This window comes from Aricia agestis, chromosome 1 (assembly GCF_905147365.1).
Source record: "Aricia agestis chromosome 1, ilAriAges1.1, whole genome shotgun sequence".
In the NCBI taxonomy this organism is placed as follows: domain Eukaryota; kingdom Metazoa; phylum Arthropoda; class Insecta; order Lepidoptera; family Lycaenidae; genus Aricia; species Aricia agestis.
Window position 1 is genome coordinate 25,571,815 of NC_056406.1, and position 21,044 is coordinate 25,592,858.

The window sequence follows — 21,044 nt, forward strand, 5'->3', positions numbered from 1 at the left end:
TATGAATTTCCGATTATGAAATTCCGGCTGTGTGAGGCCAGCCATTTATTACTGAACTTGTATTTTTTAATATCACGCGTCACATATTATCCAATCACGCGTTACATATCCAATTTACATCGATGAATACAAATATAATAATAGACATTCAAATAGTTGAGATTTAATTAAGTACAAATAACAAATTACGTAAAAGTCTTCACAGTGCGGTTGTTAATTTTGTGTGTAGTGCGTATGTACCTCGTACATTTTTCCCGTAAGACAACAATTCAATTCAATTCTATAAAAGTGGTGAATACAATAGGTGGTAATGATAATTTTGTTTCTAAAACATAATGAAAAGATGAAATAATTTTGTTATAATAGTCACTACGTATGATATTGTCTCAGTTCTTACACGTTTCTCTCCGTATCTACAGCAGTATACAAGTCATATAAGAATAATATTGCCAAAGAAATACTGACATGAATTTTATTATACTATCTAGTATTTTTACGCCTATTTACAGTGCCAAGAAGTTATAGTAAAAGTTGTTGATTTTAGGTTATATTTTACCTATTGCTAGCTCTAGGTTTCTTATAATGTTATAGCAATTCAAAATTATAGTTTTTAATAATATTTCTTTATTGACTGCATATCCATACTAATATTATAAACGCGAAACTGTGTCTGTCTGCAGTCTGTCTGTTACCTCTTCACGCCCAAACCGCTGAACCTATTTTGCTGCAATTCGGTATGGAGATACTTTGACCCCCAGGAAAGGATATAGGATACTTTTTATCCCGGAAAAATGTACGATTCCCGCGCGATTAACGAATTTTGGCGCAACGCGCAACGGAGTTGCGGGTGTTATCTAGTCGTATCATATTTCTGTGGAAAAAAGAAATGTAAATAAGTTACCCTGAAAATATTATTGAAACATTTCACAGGGTAATCAAAAATTAAAATTACGTACGTGTGCAATCAAAAATATTGGCTTTATTAATCTGCCTTTAAAAAAGAGATTCTTTGTTGACCTGTATATTTTTATTCAATACTTAAAATTATCTACGGTATCATCGCTGTTTTAATATTCGCAAAAAAGTAATTTGCTTGATGAATTTCTTTGTTCTTATTTTAATCTGGTATCAGGATTCAGATCTCTAGAGGAGTCTCAGGAGCGTTGCTTTGACAGAAAAATTGACAAAACAGATAAGTGGTGGAGGCGCTATCTCATTAAATTACAACCTTTTGTAAAAACCAGTACGTTTCGGTTTATTCGATATTAGACTTAACAGTGTAAGAAACAAAGGTGAAATTCTTTCAAATAGAAGATACCTCTAGTTTTATGTGGAAAAGGTTGAGAGCCCAATGTGTCACTAGAGCCCAGTTTGGTACGCGCTAGGATTCCGTACTTGATACATTCCTAGATCAGTAATGAGATTAATTATTATTGTCTCTTGTAGTAAACATAATAATTAATCTCATTATATATTTAATAATTAATAAATTGTGTGAACTAACCTTAATCATTATTTTTTCGTATACGTTGCTTTGCAGATATATTGTGTCCTACTTTTATTTTTGTATCATCATCGCATATGAATTGAAGTAATATTATTATTTTTATGTGCTATCGTAATACCAAGACTCTACAAAGACAAAGACAATAACCAATTTTTCGAAGTGATAAAACATTTTGATTTTCTTTTGACACTATTTTTCCCTCAATCTTGCTTGATGAAGGCTAAAAATACTGTTGTAATTTAATTCTAAGATGTACGGAACCATTTATTCAGGGTCGTGCTTGGCCGGATTTTATGCCCAATAAAAGTGATGTTTTAGCAAACGAGGGTTAGTAGGGCGCGTGTGGAAACGCTCAGGCGAATTATAGTGGATGTATTCATTTTAAGGGCCCTCGCTACAGATGTTGCTGGGATGAGGAAAAGATGGCATCATCACAACACGGTTTACTCAAATGCTGCTTCATAGCATATCCAATTAAAAGTAAAATTCGAGTAACTTAAAGTGTTACTCAAATTAAGCTGCCTCTGTAACTGTTCCATGACTTTAATCTTCACCTCATTTAAACATGTAAAATGTGTATTTAAAATCCCTTTATGACTGCTTAAATTATTTCTCCCCTAAGCGGTACTAACTATGTTTCTAACTATGTTTTTGGACCTACTCTTCTGGTTTTGCGGTTATTATTAAACATTCCTTCTCATTCTTGTAATTTTATGAAACACTAGTTCGTTTTCAGTTCGAGTACTTATTATTAATTACATAGAATAGACCTACTAGGAAATGTCTAACATGTTTTAGCTGGTATATCAAACCAATGCACTATTTTAAAGTTTTAACACAATTTTAAAATAGACATGCGATAGAACAATCCTAAATCCGACGCGAAATCAGAGGCGAATGAATTTGTGTGAAGTATGAACAGAATTTTCAAATAGTTTTAGCACGTTCCATGCTTTAGGTTCCGCATACAGCTTAACATATTTTTACATATTCGCCGGTTTGTATGCAACAGTCTAAAGTGTGAGTGTGATCACTCAAAAATATTACTGTTTCCCTTCTTAAGGCCATCCCCCGAGCAAACGACTTTACCATACATTCGACGCGTTGCCGAGATCGCACAAAAATCCTTAAGGGTATAGGATAATTACAAAATTTTAATAAACAATATTATCAGAATAAGTTTAAAGATTACCAAAGAATATTGTTACGGTACATGGTATACGGACACGTGGTGCCATCTAGCGACAAACCAGCGAAGCTCACCGAGGGAGCACAGGCAACATAAATCCCCTACTCAATACTAGATGGCATGAGGTGCGCAAGTACATACTCGAACCTTCTAGAAAGGTTCAATGTTTGTTTACGTGTTTACCGTTTATTTGTTAGCGTGTTTACGTAATTTAATTTAGACCTTATGACTGAGTCCATAAGGTCTAAATTAAATTAAACTTACTGCACTTATCGTAAGGACGGCAGTTTTATTGTGGTACATGCCCGAGCCTCCTAGAAAGTTCCCACGGTTGTTTACTTGTTTACGTGAATCAGGAAAATTTCTGGAATTCGTCTCGCCATATAAAAAGAGCCGCAGGCAGGCCCGGAAGGTCAGTTCGTTTCGAGCTATCATCAAGGCGATTTCGGAGTGACAACAAGTGATCAATAGTGAGTGAACCAGTGAAACCTGCGACTTGGCTACGACCTAGGACAGTGATAGTGCTTAGTGATTGGACCTAGTGATTAGTGTTTGGACTTAGTGTTTAGTGCAGTGTTAATAAAGTCTTCAAGAGAGTCAGCAGGTCTTTCTCTCCAAATCCTCGAACCCTAACACGTAACAATATCATCGTTGTGTCGAAACCGGTCGTGTAAAACATTAAAATTATAAAAAATCCATACTAAAATTATATGAATGCGAAAGTTGTCTGTCTGTCTGTCTGTATGTTACCTGTTCACGCCCAAATAGCTTAACCGATTTTGCTGAAATTTGGCACGTAGATACTTTCAGTACCGGGAAAAGATAGAGGATACTTTTTATCTTCGAAAACTGTACGGTTCCCGCGCCATACACTTAATTTCCCATAAACTTAACATACATAAACCTACCAACCAGCGGTGACACGGAAATGTTATAACATAAACAATTCGTCAGGTTTCCTCCGGGCTCTCGGCGAAGTTTACCTGGCCGCTCACAATTTGCATACCTAGAGGGTTGGAACGAGATTTACAATTTGTCTCGGAACACCGCACTATAACAGATAGTAACGAAACCTTCAGCAATAAACAAATATTTAGTTATATTACGTTTTTGGAGATGCCAGATTAAATTAGGAGTTGCATGAACCATTAGAATTGTATTATTCTAAAATCTAAAACAACATTCATCTATATATATAAAAATAGATTTCCAATTGTGTTAGCAACGCTAAAACTCGAAAACGGCTGAACGGATTGGGCTAATTTTAGTCTCAAAATATTTGTAGAAGTCCAGGGAAGGTTTTAAAGTGACACGAAGTTCACCGGGACAGCTAGTAAATTATAAAATTTTGAAGTTCGATAGAAAATTATCAAATAAGGAAACCCCCATATGAAAACAGAGGTGAGTGAGTGGCTGCCATGAATCTTCTTATATATAAAAATGGATTTTCAAATGTGTTAGTCGCGCTAAAACTCGAAAACCGCTGAACGTATTGGGCTGATTTTAGTCTTAAAATATTCGTAGAAGTCCAGGAAAGGTTTTAAAGTGACACGAAGTTCACCGGGACAGGTAGTATCCATATAAATAAAAAAAAAAACGATTTTGTTAGTCTCCCTAAAACTTTTTTGTCAAGACTAAGATAAGTTATATAGTCTTGATCTTGAAATATTCCTGGATGTCCAGGGAAGGTTTATATTAGGAGGCAAGTGGTACAAAGTTCCCCGGGTCATCTAGTCTCAAATGAAATGTTTGTAAGATACTATTTTCATAGGCTTCATAATGAAGCCATCTAAATACACTTAATTAAGAAATCGATAACCGTTTAGATATGAATGAATTGTTTACACGTGCAGCGTGGGTAGAAATTAAAATTATTATCGACAGTTAAAGCTTTTGATTTGAGTTAGTCAATTTAAATAGAAACCTGAGCAGGACTAGCCAGTAAGAGTCTAATCTATGTTCTTAGAATATAGCTCATCATTTTCAACTGACAAGGTCAAGACGTATCTTAGAGTGTAATAAATAATAATATATTATAATTATTTTTAATATTCATTTAGCGCTTGATTACGTTAATTAGAGTTTCTTACATTTAAAATAGAAGTTCAGATTTTCTATTACTCTTACAATATTAGTGCAGGCTAACTACCCATTGTTGAACCACTACTGAAGCATCTTCAACTCCATGTAAGTGCTAGAGTAGATATTATGGACCATCATAAATTGTACAGCACAGAGTATGTGCGCTCCGTAGATGGCCAGCAGTTAAAATGTCACACGCAGCCAACTATTTATGATCACTTCAGCCCTTTTTACGAACAATCAAACATATTTAGTGCTGGAAGATCCTTATTCTCGTAGCAAAATGTTAACACAACAACTAAAATGATACAAGGTAATTATTGATTGTATATCAAAATATATATACTAGTAGTGACATCTAGTGTAAGTTATGTTAATTTTATGTATACCTGTCACTTGTCATATACCTTAATCTGTGTTTGTCAGTGTCATCACGTCTTGTCAGTTGTCAGTGAATCCTGAATAAATTAGTCACCATTTTGAACGCAATAAGGTTGTTTCTATCAAAAGGTTATGCGGCCCAGAATATATAATCGCGTGTGCTAATTGTGAAAGTAATTGCGTAAATCAATTGCAGTTCGATAGTTCATCGATTTTTCAATATTAGTTTGGCAAGTTTCTGCGTAAAAACTGTTAACTTGTTGTATAACGCGGGTGCCGGGTGCCGGTTCGGTTTGGTGTAATGGCGGCTAATTACATAGTCAATGTGCCGAAGTTGCGTGGTCGTGAAAACTATGACGAGTGGGTGTACGCGGCAGAAAACTTTCTGATACTCGAAGGAATGATGAAGTGCATCAAGACCGAGCGAGATGAAAGTGGTACAGAAGTAATTGTATCAGCTGCAGAGGACGCGAAGACAAAAGCAAAGCTTGTGCTCACTATAGATTCATCGCTATACGTTCACATTAAAAACGTCAAAACTACAAAGGAATTGTGGGAAAAACTCAAGTCGCTCTTCGACGATTCCGGGTTTACCAGAAGGATAAGTCTTTTACGGAATTTGATTTCCATTCGGTTGGAAAATTGCAGTTCCATGACCTCGTATGTTACCCAAATAATAGAGACAGGTCAGAAATTATGTGGAACAGGATTTGCAATTAATGACGAATGGATTGGATCGTTGCTGCTAGCTGGATTACCAGAGAAGTTCTCTCCCATGATTATGGCAATTGAGCATTCAGGTATTCAAGTAACAACAGATGTCATCAAAAGTAAACTTCTAGATATGGAAACCGGAAGCATAGACAATGAAGTTGTTGATGGCGCACTAGCTGTGTCAAGAAAATATCATCAAGTCAAGTCGAAACCAAATGCGTCTATGAGTGGCAACACTGGCAAAGATGGCGTCAAATGTCAAAATGACAAATTGAAAACTGTCAGTGTCAGATGCTATCGATGTAAACAACTTGGACATTATCGATCGCAATGCCAGAATAATCCCAAGTTTATTAATAAAAATGCAGAACGTAAGCAGACTAATGCATTCTCAGCTGTATTCTTGAGTGGCAGTTTCAATAAACGGGACTGGTATATTGATTCTGGTGCCAGTGTCCATTTAACAGCGAATCCAGATTGGATCACTAGCAGATACCGGAAAGTTCAACAAGAAATAATGGTAGCAAACCAAGAAACTGTTTCCGTTACGTGTGCTGGCGATGTCAGGATTGTAACCTTAGTTGAAGGCAGTGAATTCGAAATAAACATTGGAGATGTGTACTGCGTGCCAAACTTGACAACTAACCTCTTATCAGTAAGCAGATTAATTCAAAATGGTAACAAAGTGATCTTCACAGATGAAAGTTGTCACATTTATAATAAAAAAGGAGAATTGGTTGCAACTGCTTCATTAACAAATGGTGTTTATAAACTGAATTTGCAAGAATGTTTGGTAGCTGCAGTGACTACCTCAGGTCTCACTTGGCATCGTAGATTAGGCCATCTGAACAGTGAAAGCTTAAGAAAAACTAAAAATGCAGTTGAGGGAATGAATTATGATGAGAATTTCACGGTGACTAAATCAACTTGCAAGACATGTTGTGAAGGTAAACAATGTCGATTTCCTTTTACAAATAGTGGTACAAGAAGTACAGAATTACTAAATGTTGTACACAGTGACCTTTGCGGGCCCATGGAAGAAACTTCACTAGGAGGTGCATCCTACTTTCTATTGTTTGTCGACGATTTTAGCCGAATGACCTTCATTTATTTCTTAAGGCATAAGAATGAGGCATTGAAATACTTTAAGGAATTCAAAGCAATGGCAGAAAATCAAACTAATAGAAAAGTGAAAATCTTCAGGACCGACAATGGAAAGGAATTTTGTAATGTAGCTTTCGATGACTACTTGAAGAAATTTGGTATAATACACCAAAAGTCTAACCCTTATACACCACAGCAAAACGGATTATGTGAGAGGATGAATAGAACGATTATTGAAAAGGCTAAGTGCATGCTATATGACGCTGAGCTGCACAAGAAGTTTTGGGCCGAGGCTTGCAATACGGCCGTGCACTTACATAATCGAACGGTTTCATCAGTTTTAGATGGAAAAACACCTCATGAATTATGGACGGGTGTTAAGCCAGATCTAAGTAATTTAAGAATATTTGGATCCCCTGCGATGGTCCATGTCAATAAAGAGAAGAGATCCAAATGGGACAGAAAGTCCGTAGAATGCATACTACTTGGATATCCCGATAATATAAAAGGCTACAGATTGTATGATCCAGTAGAGAAGCGAATTTTCACAAGTAGAGATGTGGTTATTATGGAGAAACAGTTGGTCATGATGGATGTTGCTTCTGAGGAAAATGAAAATGAGTCTGAAATAAATAAAACAACAGAAGATACCCAAATTCTGCAGGATGCAGTGGGGGACTTAGATTTTACATTAACAGAAGAAACAAAGGAGGATTTGTCCTCGGATTATACACTAAGTGATTATGAAGATTGTTTAGACATTCATAATGATCGTGATAAGTCTGATAGACCTGTCAGAGAACGTCGTGCACCAAACAGGTTTGGTTTTGGTGGTCTATGCTACACAGAAATGGATAGTGGAATGGGTCCCACACTTAAGCAAGTGCTTAAGGGGCCTGAGAGAGACCAGTGGCTGCAGGCGGTGCAGGAGGAATTGGAGTGCTTCGAGAAAAATGATGCCTGGGAGGTTGTCAACATTCCAGATAACTCTACCATAGTGCAGTGTAAGTGGGTGCTAAAGAAAAAAGTTGAATCCAGTGGTAAAGTCCGTTTCCGTGCCAGGTTAGTGGCTAAGGGGTTTTCTCAACAACCAGGTGTGGACTATGCTGAGACTTTTTCTCCTGTGGTAAGACACAGTACTCTGAGATTATTATTTGCTATTTCTGTGAAACTTGGACTTGATATTATACATTTGGATGTGTGTACTGCATTCTTTAATGGTGATCTTAACGAAAACATTTATATGCAAATACCTGAAGGGTTTCATTGCCCAGATTCAGCCAAAGTATTGAAATTAAAAAAGGCTATTTATGGCTTAAAGCAATCGTCAAGAATGTGGTATGATAAAGTTGATATGTGTTTAACTAAAAATGGATTTTCAAAGTCAAAATATGAACCTTGTTTGTATATTAAAAAGGATGGTAAAAATATGACTATAATCGCCTTGTATGTCGATGACTTTTTTGTATTTACAAACAGTAGTGCTGAGGCTGATAAGTTAAAATCTGTACTAGAATCTAAGTTTAAAATTAAAGACCTAGGTCAAATTAGGCAATGTCTTGGGATGTCAGTTCATTATAATAAGAAAGAAAAAATTTTAACATTAGATCAAAGTAATTATATTGAACAGTTGTTAATGAAATTTAATATGGTTGACTGTAAACCAGTAGATACACCGATGGAATGTGGATTAAAATTAACTAAAGATGTGAGTTCTGACAAAAGTTTGCCTTATCAGCAACTGATAGGATGTTTAATATATCTTGCCATACTTACCCGACCTGATATAGCTTTTCCTGTTGTGTACTTGAGTCAGTTCAGTAATTATTATAACAAGGAGCACTGGGCTCATGCTAAGCGTATATTAAGATACCTAAAGGGAACTAAAGATTATTGTATTAAATATACAGACACAAATGACAAAGAAATATTAGGTTTTGTGGATGCAGATTGGGGTAGCGATATCACAGATAGGAGATCCTATACAGGCTACTGCTTTACTCTATCTGGAGGTTTGATATCTGGGGGAACTAAAAAGCAGAATAATGTCACATTATCTAGCACAGAAGCAGAATATGTTGGTATATCTGAATGTTGTAAAGAGGCAATTTATCTCAGAAATTTACAAAGTGAAATAACAGGTCTTATGCAATGTATTGTAATTTTTAATGATAACCAGAGTGCTCATAAGTTGTTGCATAATCCTGTATTTCACAATAGAACTAAGCACATAGACATAAGGTTTCATTTTTGTAGAGACTGTATTAAAAATAATATTGTTAAAGTTGAGTATCTACAGACAGCTCATATGCCAGCGGATATACTTACAAAGTCTTTAAATTCTGTAAAACATTATAAATTTTTAGAATTGTTGGGAGTTCAACAAAAATAATAATTGTCACTTTATTTTGATATAGTGGGGGTATTGATTGTATATCAAAATATATATACTAGTAGTGACATCTAGTGTAAGTTATGTTAATTTTATGTATACCTGTCACTTGTCATATACCTTAATCTGTGTTTGTCAGTGTCATCACGTCTTGTCAGTTGTCAGTGAATCCTGAATAAATTAGTCACCATTTTGAACGCAATAAGGTTGTTTCTATCAAAAGTAATCATAATGTAACATAACAACTAAAATAATGTGGTTCACTTAAAGAAAAACATAAGTATAAATAAATATAAAAGGCTAATAATTAGACTACTAGACTGGCAGCCATATGAGTTAAGCAAGCAAAGAAAACGGCCAATCAATGAGGTACAACAAACATTACTTTTGGATATCGATTTGGAAGATCAAAGAGTCAGTTCAAGCAATCAATCGAACAAATTGCAAAATAAATTATTTACATGAAAGCATCGACATACCATCCTAGATAGAATGATGACTCTTTTACTGTTATAAACTCAGTAATGATAATTGTAGATACACGAACCGAGTATACCAGCTAAAAGTACGCCTTTGTGTGCATTTCGTGGGACCATTTTTTAACACAGTTACTCTTCCATAGTATGTCGATGTTTGGATGTGATATTATGCTCTTTGAGTTGAGTCATTACACTACTCGTCACACGTCACGGACAAACGTCACAAGTGTGACGCCGGCGACACGTACGTCGATTGTGACGCGTCAATCATGTTGATGTAGTGAGATTGGATTTTGTTAAATATGCGTTCTTCAGTACAATACTTGATACAGACTTCCAGTGTAGATAACTACAAGATATAATATTTTTTACCTGAGGCTTAAAAGTATTGCCATATACGTTGTTGGAATACGCTTGAAATCCTCTAATACAGAAGACACACGTTCACACGTCAAAAGACCGAGTTAGGAGTTACAATGTTATAAATTAACTACTGCCATAATCCAAAATGGGCATTGTCCAAAAAAAAATCACATGTACTATTTATATTTTTTTCGTTAAAATAGGGTATTTTAAGAATATGAATTAAATAATTTTGAAATTCATTGGCAAGTTTTTTTCTCAATAATTTTTTAAAGTTTCGCTCTGACGTCATCATCGGCGGCTAATTGACCTCTGCAGTATGTTTTAAATTCCTTTCAATCTTATTTATAATGGCTGGTTCGTCAAATGCAAGTTCTCATTATGTGAAAGCTGATACGAGAAGCTTACCAAAAGTTAGAAACGTAATGTTGGTCGAATTTATTGCTAATTTAACGCCATTGAAGGTCAAACTAAGGTTAAACATATTTGTTCAAAAATATAAGTAACTAATGGATATTTTTTTCGTTTATATACAGAAAAACGATCACTAACCTTATTCCTCGAAATGTTTTTGTAATGAGCAAAATTTAAAAAAATGGACAATCCCCATTGTTGGTCGTTTTTCGGATTTATTTGATAGGCAAATAAAATGTTAACAAAATCGGTCCAGTAGTTTAGGAAGAGTTTGGCAACAAATACCAATACACGAGAGTTTTCATCATTTGACACCCACAACTAAGGAGTCTTAAGTGTCTGTAAGTTGCCTAATGCATGGAGACAACTACATTGTGCATTCTGTGTATTAACATACGAGTAGCTTATACTTTCTTGGCGAAGTTTAGTATCTTTCCCAACAGGCCTAATTACATACAAGTCTGGTGATACACAATCAGAGCTCATCGAAAATACCTCATTTATTATTTGATACTGTCTATAATGGTGTTATGACAGGAGGATCCCTATTATTTCATTTGTAAGAACGTCTGACAGTAGATTTATGTGGTACGTGTGAAAAATTCTGAACATCTCGAAATGGACGGACTATTTTCCGCTGAGGTCACTTTCATATCTGGATACAACAGTAGCGTATTGTCGTATTCTGAAGACGATATTTTCTTATTTATTCTTGTCCTATAATATATTTAATTAAAGAGCGTCCGTGGCCTAATGGGTAGACCTTCGGTTCGCACTCCTAGAGGGTGCAGGTTCGAACCCGGGTGAAGGCGTGTACCTATGAGACATTTTCTGATCTCAAGTACATAATACGAACGCACGTACGATGAAGGAAAACATCGTGAGGAAACCCGCACATAGTTGGTCCCAGACGTATTGACTAGTTCTTTCCTCTGGACTAGGCCGACTATGATGCGAGAATGCCGTATGCGCTTGGGCAACCATAAGGACATTAAAAAATCTTGTCCCAGGCACTACAGTATTTGAGGAGTGGTTACTTCGCTCTGAAAAATACTGTATAAATCATCCACAACGGATGTAAAGGCCTAGTTTTTTTTAAGTATATTAAAAGGAATATGTTATAATTTTCAGCAATTTGCTTGACCGAAAGCTCGTTTATTGTCTGTATTTTCTAAATCTTTTTACGTTGAGTTAAGTCTGCTATATGCTTTCTTGTTTCTGTACTACTTGCCTCTTTTGTCTTGTCAATTGTCGGAAGAGAACACCAAGTATATTCTTGTCCCGTGGGTTAGAGGTTCAGTTCCAAGACGCGAGGATTCGCCATGTTTCCACATGTACACGTCATCAGTCATAGTGCGATAATGTCGCCGCAACAGGTGAGCGGTTGGCTCCTCGCCAGCAAGAGACGAGACATCAGAATACGTCGCTTACTCCCTCAGCGACTCCAAGACCACGGGCATTATCGCCTTAAGCAGGACTTACTCCTTTTCTAATTCTAGGTCAGTCAATTTGTTAGTGTCTCGTTGGTTTTGTTTGTCATTGTTATTTATGATCAAAGATCTTGTCATTTGGTGTGATTTGCGGCCTGCGGGGTATGCAAGAGATTGTAAACAGAAGCGTCCGTCCCTGTAATGCTCTCGTCCCTTTGTAATGTCTGGTTGGAACGTGGTTTTCATTAAAATTTGCTCACTAATAACACAGAATGTACACAGAATGTATATATGTTTGTAATTATTCCAAATTCGTCTGGTTAGTAAGGCTTTTCTCTAGATTAGTAAACGAGTTTTTAGCATCGGTGATGCATGCAACACAAAAACTGGATTATTTTCTATAAAGTATATAATGCCAAATGAGGTAGTTACACATAAAAATATATTATGTAGTTGGGCCGGGATAGACTTTATGAATGGCGCAAATTTTTCTTTAAGACTAAACGGCGAGCATTATTGGGACGGCACGCATGTTTCTTGCGATCCCGCTAACAAACCTTTTGATGTGGCAACAAACGGTTGGCCCCCTGCCATCGACACAGTCTGGTGGGTGTGCGGACATTTTTAAAGGGGGCGTATCATTGTTTTATAAACCAATCAAATCACGGCTAGGAGGCACTCGCGATTGCGTTGACACGCTCTGTCAGTGCGTGGCTGATGATAATTTACGCTGAATCAGTCGTTGGAACCGCGCCGTGATTGACACGGAATTAGCCAAATTGCCTGTGATCGTTTTGGCACTGGTCACAATAGGTACAAATGCGATAGGAAGGGAGCACATGCCGCGTCGCCGAGCATGCTCGCGCTTTGAATGTTCGTATACGGCGGGTGCCATTCATCGATTTTATATTTTTAATTCAGTAATTATTTTAATTTTGTGTTAAAATTTATTTTTTTGTGTAATGAACGAGAATAATGCAATGATTTCAAATATCAGTTCAACTTTTGCGATTGTTTCAATTTTTAAAATTTTAAACGTACCAAGTCAAAATTGTCCTAGACGTAAGTACGTCTAGGACAATTTTGACTCTGTACGTTTTACAACTTTTAAGAATTTAGAGTTCTTGCATACTTATGCAAGAACTCTAAATTCTTAAAACTCAAAATTCTTAAAAGTTGTAAAACTTGCTATGTCATAAACATAGCAACTTTTATATAGATGAGGTCAACGGCTAACGACAACTCTAGCGTTTTATGCGAGAGCATGCTGTCCCATTTGCCTGAATCTTAAACTTAAAATGTAAGAAAATTTTCCATTTACTTGAAAAAGCGACGCTGGAGCGTGAAAAATTGTAAAGAAACTGTCGCTAGATTTATCGTCCGATGAACGTGCATTTATTACTGCAAGTACCAATCTATTAGGACGTTTTACGTCATACACTCTTTCCCGGAGGTAGAGTCTCAATATATTTAAGAGCCGCTTGTTGCTTCCATTTATTTTATCCGATTTACATAAAAGTTCTGTTCAAAGCCTTCCTTTGGCAAAATATACGTCAAATGTTCCTCCATTTACTTCTTCGCGTTGTATAGTGCCCACATTTTATTCTAACATTGGTACAGCGTCCATTAAGTATCCATACAGTCTCACTACCGCACTCAGAGACGAATATTAGTTACTTAAATGTATGAAAATTATGACAAAAGCCTCATACAGTATTTGTCAAATGCTTCATTAAATTGAAGTTTAATCATCATTAAAATATGTTTCCGAGTGCGATAGTCAGCGTATTAAACGTAAATCCTATCAATACCGCCAATTTTTTTTTTGCTTTTCTTATTTGGATTGGATCGAAGCTATTTTAATGTTATATTAAAATACTAGGACTCGGGATACGATCTGAACAAATCAATATTGTAAAGATACGGGAACAGGATATATTATGTACAGGTTCCACCTGCGCTGAAATTGGACTGCTGCACCGCATGTTACGTTTTATGATGCCTCCATTTTACGGCTGAGTTTAGTCTTCTACGTTCTTTCACGTCGTAGTCTTTCGCACTGTCAAAATTTAATTCGGATTTAACAAAAAAATAACAGCTTCGTTGACTGTTTTAAAGAAATGCCATCTACTTTTCCTTCCAAGTTAAATGTAAGCTAATCATTAATATTTCGCATTTTATTTTCAGGTAAAACTCAAATTTGGGTCATCATTCGCAGAATTTGGTATTTGGATGGTATATTAACGGTAAGTTACTAGTTACTACTATCATCTGTCTAATGGCCGATCTATCAAGTTTTCTTCAAGGGAGTTCGGACCAACTCTTTAACGGAGTTACCTACTAATTTTTATTGGGTATTGTCAATTGTCATAAGATGAAATGCTAATCAAAAGTTTAGCTTAAAAACACCTCGTATAAAAAAACCTCGGAACCCGGACATAAGACCTCGTTTTTGACTGAGTTGTCAATTCAGTCAAAAACAGGGGTTAAAATGGTGAGATTTCCCTTTGTTTGCGTATCCTGACCTATATCAGTAGTATGACCGACTGTTCTCTGTAGATACGTGACATAACGCAGGACTCCACTAATACTTAATATTGATGGACCATTCGGTTTAATGCTGAAACCATTTTAATAAATGGGTTCTTGTAAGTACTACGGAACCCTAATTTTTTTTTTTTTTATGAAATAAGGGGGCAAACGAGCAAACGGGTCACCTGATGGAAAGCAACTTCCGTCGCCCATGGACACTCGCAGCATCAGAAGAGCTGCAGGTGCGTTGCCAGCCTTTTAAGAGGGAATAGGGTAATAGGGGAAGGTAGGGATGGAAAGGGAACGAAATAAGGGAGGATAGGAAAGGGAATAGGGTAGGGGATTGGGCCTCCGGTAAACTCACTCACTCGGCGAAATACAGCGCAAGCGCTGTTTCACGCCGGTTTTCTGTGAGAACGTGGTATTTCTCCGGTCGAGCCGACCCATTCATGCCGAAGCATGGCTCTCCCACGTATGAATTACGTGCTTATCCTCGATTAGCCTCCACGCATATATGACGGGCTCTTTTGAACGTTTATTTAGCAGAATCGAGGTGATCCTCAGCCTTCTGTTGCTTCTTAAATCCCACAATATAATATGAATGGAAATAATTTGTATTCAAAATGAACGACGCGCCGGTTATTGCAAACTTTGCTATCTGCCGCTAAGCCAAAAGGATTTGTAAGAAACAAAAACAAACTTGAACTGGGGTCTTGGCTATTATTGTTTCAATTATCAAGTTTATTATAATTTCAAGTTAACGGGGACCTTGGAAGTTCCGGCGTTACCAAACTCGAGTACTCGACGTAAAATCTCCGAATTATAACGTAGATACGGATATAAAAGGTTTACGGTTTTCATTTAACATTGTACCTAAAATTTATAGATAGTACTTCGAAATACTAGTTTGAAATATCGCTCTATCCAGCCTCTAACATAATAATATATTGCAAAACATAAGCTTGAACAAATCCTTTAAAAACGAAATTAATTTTTATGATAATGATATTCAGTATATATAAAACTCAAAGGTGACTGACTGACATGGTGATCTATCAACGCACAGCCCAAACCACTGGACCGATGGGGCTGAAATTTGGCATGCAGGTAGATATTATTATGACGTAGGCATCCGCTAAGAAAGGATTTTGATCATTTCCACCTCCAAGGGGTTAAAATAGGGGATGCAAGTTTGTATATGATAATACTTCTTAACGCGAGCGACACCGTGGGCAAGAGCTCGTTAAAAGATAAAAATAAATTTATTTGTAACTAGGATTGCGCAGATTTTTTTTTAAATTGTCATTTTCGTGACTCTAGTAAGTATTTTAGTAGGATACTGGATAAACCTTAAACTCTTAGAGCCTGTTTCACCACTTTCCAATAAAGTGCCGAATAGGTTATTCACAGCTTTTTTGCCAGATTTTCCATACTTCATCTGTCAAGTCAAGTGGTGGATAGCCTATTCGACACTTATCAGGAAGTGGTAAAACAGGCCCTTAGCCTTACAAAACTGCTATCTCAGAGCTCGAGTACGGATCCAATTTGTACTAATCGAGAAACAAAACAAAGAGTAATTAGAACGAAATGGAAAAATCTATTATAATTTGAAAAAAGCAGCATTTTATAATTAAGACACGTCAGAGTGTTCTAAATGCGCTCCGGCAATCTCTTAAAACTTTTTGATGTTTTAACGTGACCACTTTATAATGTGACGCCCGAGTTATGAGCTGAAGCGACCACAGAATATGAAACTGCCAAGATCGATAAAGTTTGGCTATAAAGTTTAGCTATTATTTGCAAAATTTTTCTTCTCCATATAAAAATTATAGTGATTATAGTAAATATTTTCAGATTTTGGTTACTTTAACCTAGTGGTGTAATATAACTAGTGCAGTTAATGCTCTTAATTATTATTGACAAAAAATATTTATGTTTTATTCGATAAGCTTGTCAGTTTTTAGATTCAAACATCGCTGTTTCTTATCGTTTGAGCCACACCCAAAGTATTGTAAAGTAGTATAAATTATTATCAATGGCTTATTGCTTTTAAAAGGCGAGGAATTTTCTAACTTATGTTTAATAAACTGTATGTAAATTATAGGTTTTAGTGCCCGTTCGACTCGAGTATAAATTGCAATATATCAAGCGAGTTTACTACCGAATTTCGGTACCAGCTGCGTCCTCAAAACTCCTAATTGGCGTTTCTTTAATGTTACTTATTGTTTCTATGGAATTAACTTTTTACTTATCTTTTGAAGGTAATCTTGATGATTGATGAAGCATCGCTGTGTAAAGCCATTTTTTTGGATAAAATGTCTTGACAATTATAACACATACAATATTACCTTGTTTTTTTTTTGTGCTCGTAACTTATAGTATATTTAATAACTTTATTAACTAAAAATATAATTTAATATTATGTCGATGGTTGGTCTATATTATTTTGACGAATTATTTTTATTAGGTACATACCTCTATACTCTGTAATACCATAAATCATAATATTATAGGCATATTATGTACCTAATAATTATATCCATAAAGTCTATAGCAGGGGTTCCCAAACTGTGCGCCGCGCGCCGTGGAAAGGCAAAAGGGGCGCCGTGATTCGATCCTCCATCATTATCCGAAACCACAAATATTATAAAATCCATACTTCCATACTAATATTATAAATGCGAAAGTGTGTCTGTCTGTCTGTTACCTCTTCACGCCCAAACCACTGGACCGATTTTGCTGAAATTTGGCATGGAGATACTTTGAGTCCCGGGAAAGGACATAGGATACTTTTTATCCCAAAAAAATGTACGGTTCCCACGCGATAAACGAGTTTTGGCGCAACGGAGTTACGGGCGTCATCTAGTAACATTATAAAATGAATAAGACAAAGCAGGCAGATGATTAAATATTTGTTTATTATTATTTACCTGCTTAACCTAACTATAATCATTAAAGGTGTTTATATTATAGGAAACTAAATCACTGAATCCATAAGTCTCATAATACGAATAAGGTAACTTTAATTATTACTACTATGAGCAGGAAATAATAAATCATTTCTATTCCAACTAAAGAAATCTCTATGTATAAATCGTAATTAGCAAGTGATAAATGATCTAACATCTATAATAGAATATTTTATGCAGTGTTACAATTAAAACTACACGACCCAGCCAATCACGTACGGTTGACGGATACTGTGAATACTTTTAGCTCTTATTACTTGCTGATAAAGTTCAAAAATGCTAAATTAGGACTGTACATAACATAAAATAATGGAGCGCAGCTGCACTACACCAAATTACTGTTATATGTCCATTATGTTCCAAAAGAAAACTGAACGCTGAAGCGTGGCCAAAAGCCAATAGTGGTTAAATTCTTTTTACACGATTTATTAGATGCATTCTCTTATAATGGCCGCATTGTTTAATCTGAGCATATTTGGCTATTTTTGTAACTTTGTATGTTGTAAAGTGTATATTTAAGGGTGGGTTGCACCAACTTACTTTAACTTTAACCATAACAAAATGACAAATGAACTGTCAAATCCCTAGTAAAAGTCCATAATGGACGCCATATTTGACGAAAACTTAACCTTAACTATAACTACGCCTCTGGTGCAACCCACCCTTAAAGTTGTTTTAGCAAATTAGCATTATAGAGTCAAGTCACAATGAGTCGTGTTCACCAGAAAATATCGTAAAGGAATCAGCATTCAGCAGTCCCAGTTATCATAATAGCGAAAAACTTTGTAACCCTTTTTACGAAAAATTGGGAAACGTAGGTGCATGAAATTTCGCACAGTTATAGTTTATATGGTGAAGGAGTGCATCGAACTAATATTATTTTGAAATTATGCTTTTATCATACATTTTTTAACAAAATATAAAACGTTACACACACTACAAAGAAATGCGTAGAAATTTTTAAACTTATAATTTATTTTTTATCTGAGGTCGAATTTCGACCATTGGGCGATCTCTAGTTTTGCATAATATGGGCAATTTGGCATATATGTCGACGCGAATGCAAGTTCTACAATTTTCACTATTATAAAGCGGCAGCTAATAGCAACAATCAAAACCTTGAACGCTCGAATCCTCAAATCTATCCCCAGTTTCTGATGCGTGGCACGAACTGACCATCTTCAGGGCGTTATGCCTAAACGCATCAACGTCAGCGAAATTATTTTTATTTCAACAAATTCAATAAAATACTGTCAAACGGCACTTAATCTTGTGCAAATATAATTTGGTGATGAGCAATATCGTATTTAGCCGCTATATTATGTTATTTCGTTTTTGTTTTCCCCTGGCCCGCAGCCAATAGCTGGGCCATAAATTGTCTAAACAGTTACCATCTAATTGCCGACGAGCGATTAAATGAATTACTTGCACTTAACTATCCAAAAGTAGATGTTATTTTTCCTCGTAGGGCTTCTTGTTTGCCTTTGAATGTTTGCTTATGTAATCAGTTGTCGCGAATGGCTCGGACGTTCTTCTTTGTCATTCTTTCTTCTTTCGTCATTGTCCTTTATTATAGTAAAGGACAAAAATTACGCCATTTTCGTCAATTTCGCACGTCAAAATTGAAACCCGAGCACGCTTTTTGCCTTGTATGGTGTGTTTTAAGGCGTGTTTGCCTTCCTAGATAGTGATCCTGCGCATCGCGGCCCCCTGAGTAGCGGGGTGGTGTCGGGTCTGTAGATGATACCTATGTGAAGTTAGCAACCGAGTTCAAGGTAAATGATTTTTATATATGTCATTCGATTGTACCCGATTGTACCGCAATTAAAATCGTTTGTACCTCAATAGGGTAGAAATGGGGGGGTGGTAAAATTTGCTTAGCAACCGACATAAAGATACCGGAATTTTAATGATGCCATCTGGAAGAGTATCGTTTGTACCGGATTGTACCCGTTTTTAAAGTTAATTTTTTTTTTGATTTTACGAAAAAAAAAGCAAAAAAAATTTTTTCCTTAAAAATAAGGCTTTTTATGGAGTAGAAGGAAAGAAAGTATATAAAGCAGTTCAAATGTGTAAAAGAAGTTATTTTTTGAGGTAGATTCGTTCGGTCTTGACGAATTTTCCAATATCTTACTATAAAAGTCGGAGTTATATTTTGCAGTTTTTTTGTCGTTTGTACCTCGCCAAAACAGAAAGATTATAAAAGAAGATACTATTCACTTCATATTTACACAAAAAAATTTGAGGTACAAACGATTTTTCATACAGTAACAACGTCAGAGATTCGATCGGTCTTGACGAATTTTCGAATATCTTACTATAAAACTCGGAGTCAAATTTTGCAAATTTTATCGTTTGTACCTCGCCAAAACCGAAAGATTATAAAAGAAGATACAATTCACTTTATATTTACACAAAAAAATTTGAGGTACAAACGATTTTTCATATAGTAACAACGTCAGAGATTCGATCAGTCGTGACGAATTTTCGAATATCTTACTATAAAAGACGGAGTTATATTTTGCAGTTTTTTTGTCGTTTGTACCTCGCCAAAACAGAAAGATTATAAAAGAAGATACTATTCACTTCATATTTACACAAAAAAATTTGAGGTACAAACGATTTTTCATACAGTAACAACGTCAGAGATTCGATCGGTCTTGACGAATTTTCGAATATCTTACTATAAAACTCGGAGTCAAATTTTGCAAATTTTATCGTTTGTACCTCGCCAAAACCGAAAGATTATAAAAGAAGATACTATTCACTTCATATTTACACTAAAAAATTTGAGGTACAAACGATTTTTCATATAGTAACAATGTCAGAGATTCGATCGGTCTTGACGTATTTTCGAATATCTTACTATAAAACTCGGAGTCATATTTTGCAACTTTTATCGTTTGTACCTCGCCAAAACCGAAAGATTATAAAAGAAGATACTATTCACTTCATATTTAAACAAAAAAATTTGAGGTACAAACGATTTTTCATATAGTAACAACGTCAGAGATTCGATCGGTCTTGACGAATTTTCGAATATCTTACTATAAAACTCGGAGTCAAATTTTGCAACTTTTATCGTTTGTACCTCGCCAAAACCGAAAGATTATAAAAGAAGATACAATTCACTTTATATTTACACAAAAAAATTTGAGGTACAAACGATTTTTCATATAGTAACAACGTCAGAGATTCGATCAGTCGTGACGAATTTTCGAATATCTTACTATAAAACTCGGAGTCAAATTTTGCAACTTTTATCGTTTGTACCTCGCCAAAACCGAAAGATTACAAAAGGAGATATTATTCACTTCATATTTACACAAAAAAATTTGAGGTACAAACGATTTTTCATATAGTAACAACGTCAGAGATTCGATCGGTCTTGAAGAATTTTCGAATATCTTACTATAAAACTCGGAGTCAAATTTTGCAACTTTTATCGTTTGTACCTCGCCAAAACCGAAAGATTATAAAAGAAGATA

The 21,044-nt window shown here is 35.6% G+C and overlaps 1 protein-coding gene across 5 annotated transcripts in view; it reads left to right on the plus strand.

Moving 5' to 3' along the window:
- Positions 1-21,044, plus strand: part of LOC121732851 (RNA pseudouridylate synthase domain-containing protein 2-like) — a 396,327-nt gene that overhangs the window by 145,612 nt on the left and 229,671 nt on the right. The window contains exon 2 of one of the 5 annotated variants that reach the window (XM_042122882.1): positions 14,243-14,301. The exons of the other annotated variants lie outside the window; for them this stretch is intronic. The gene's annotated coding sequence lies outside the window, so the exon portion shown is untranslated. The remainder of the gene's footprint in view (positions 1-14,242; positions 14,302-21,044) is intronic. 5 annotated transcript variants of the gene reach the window in all.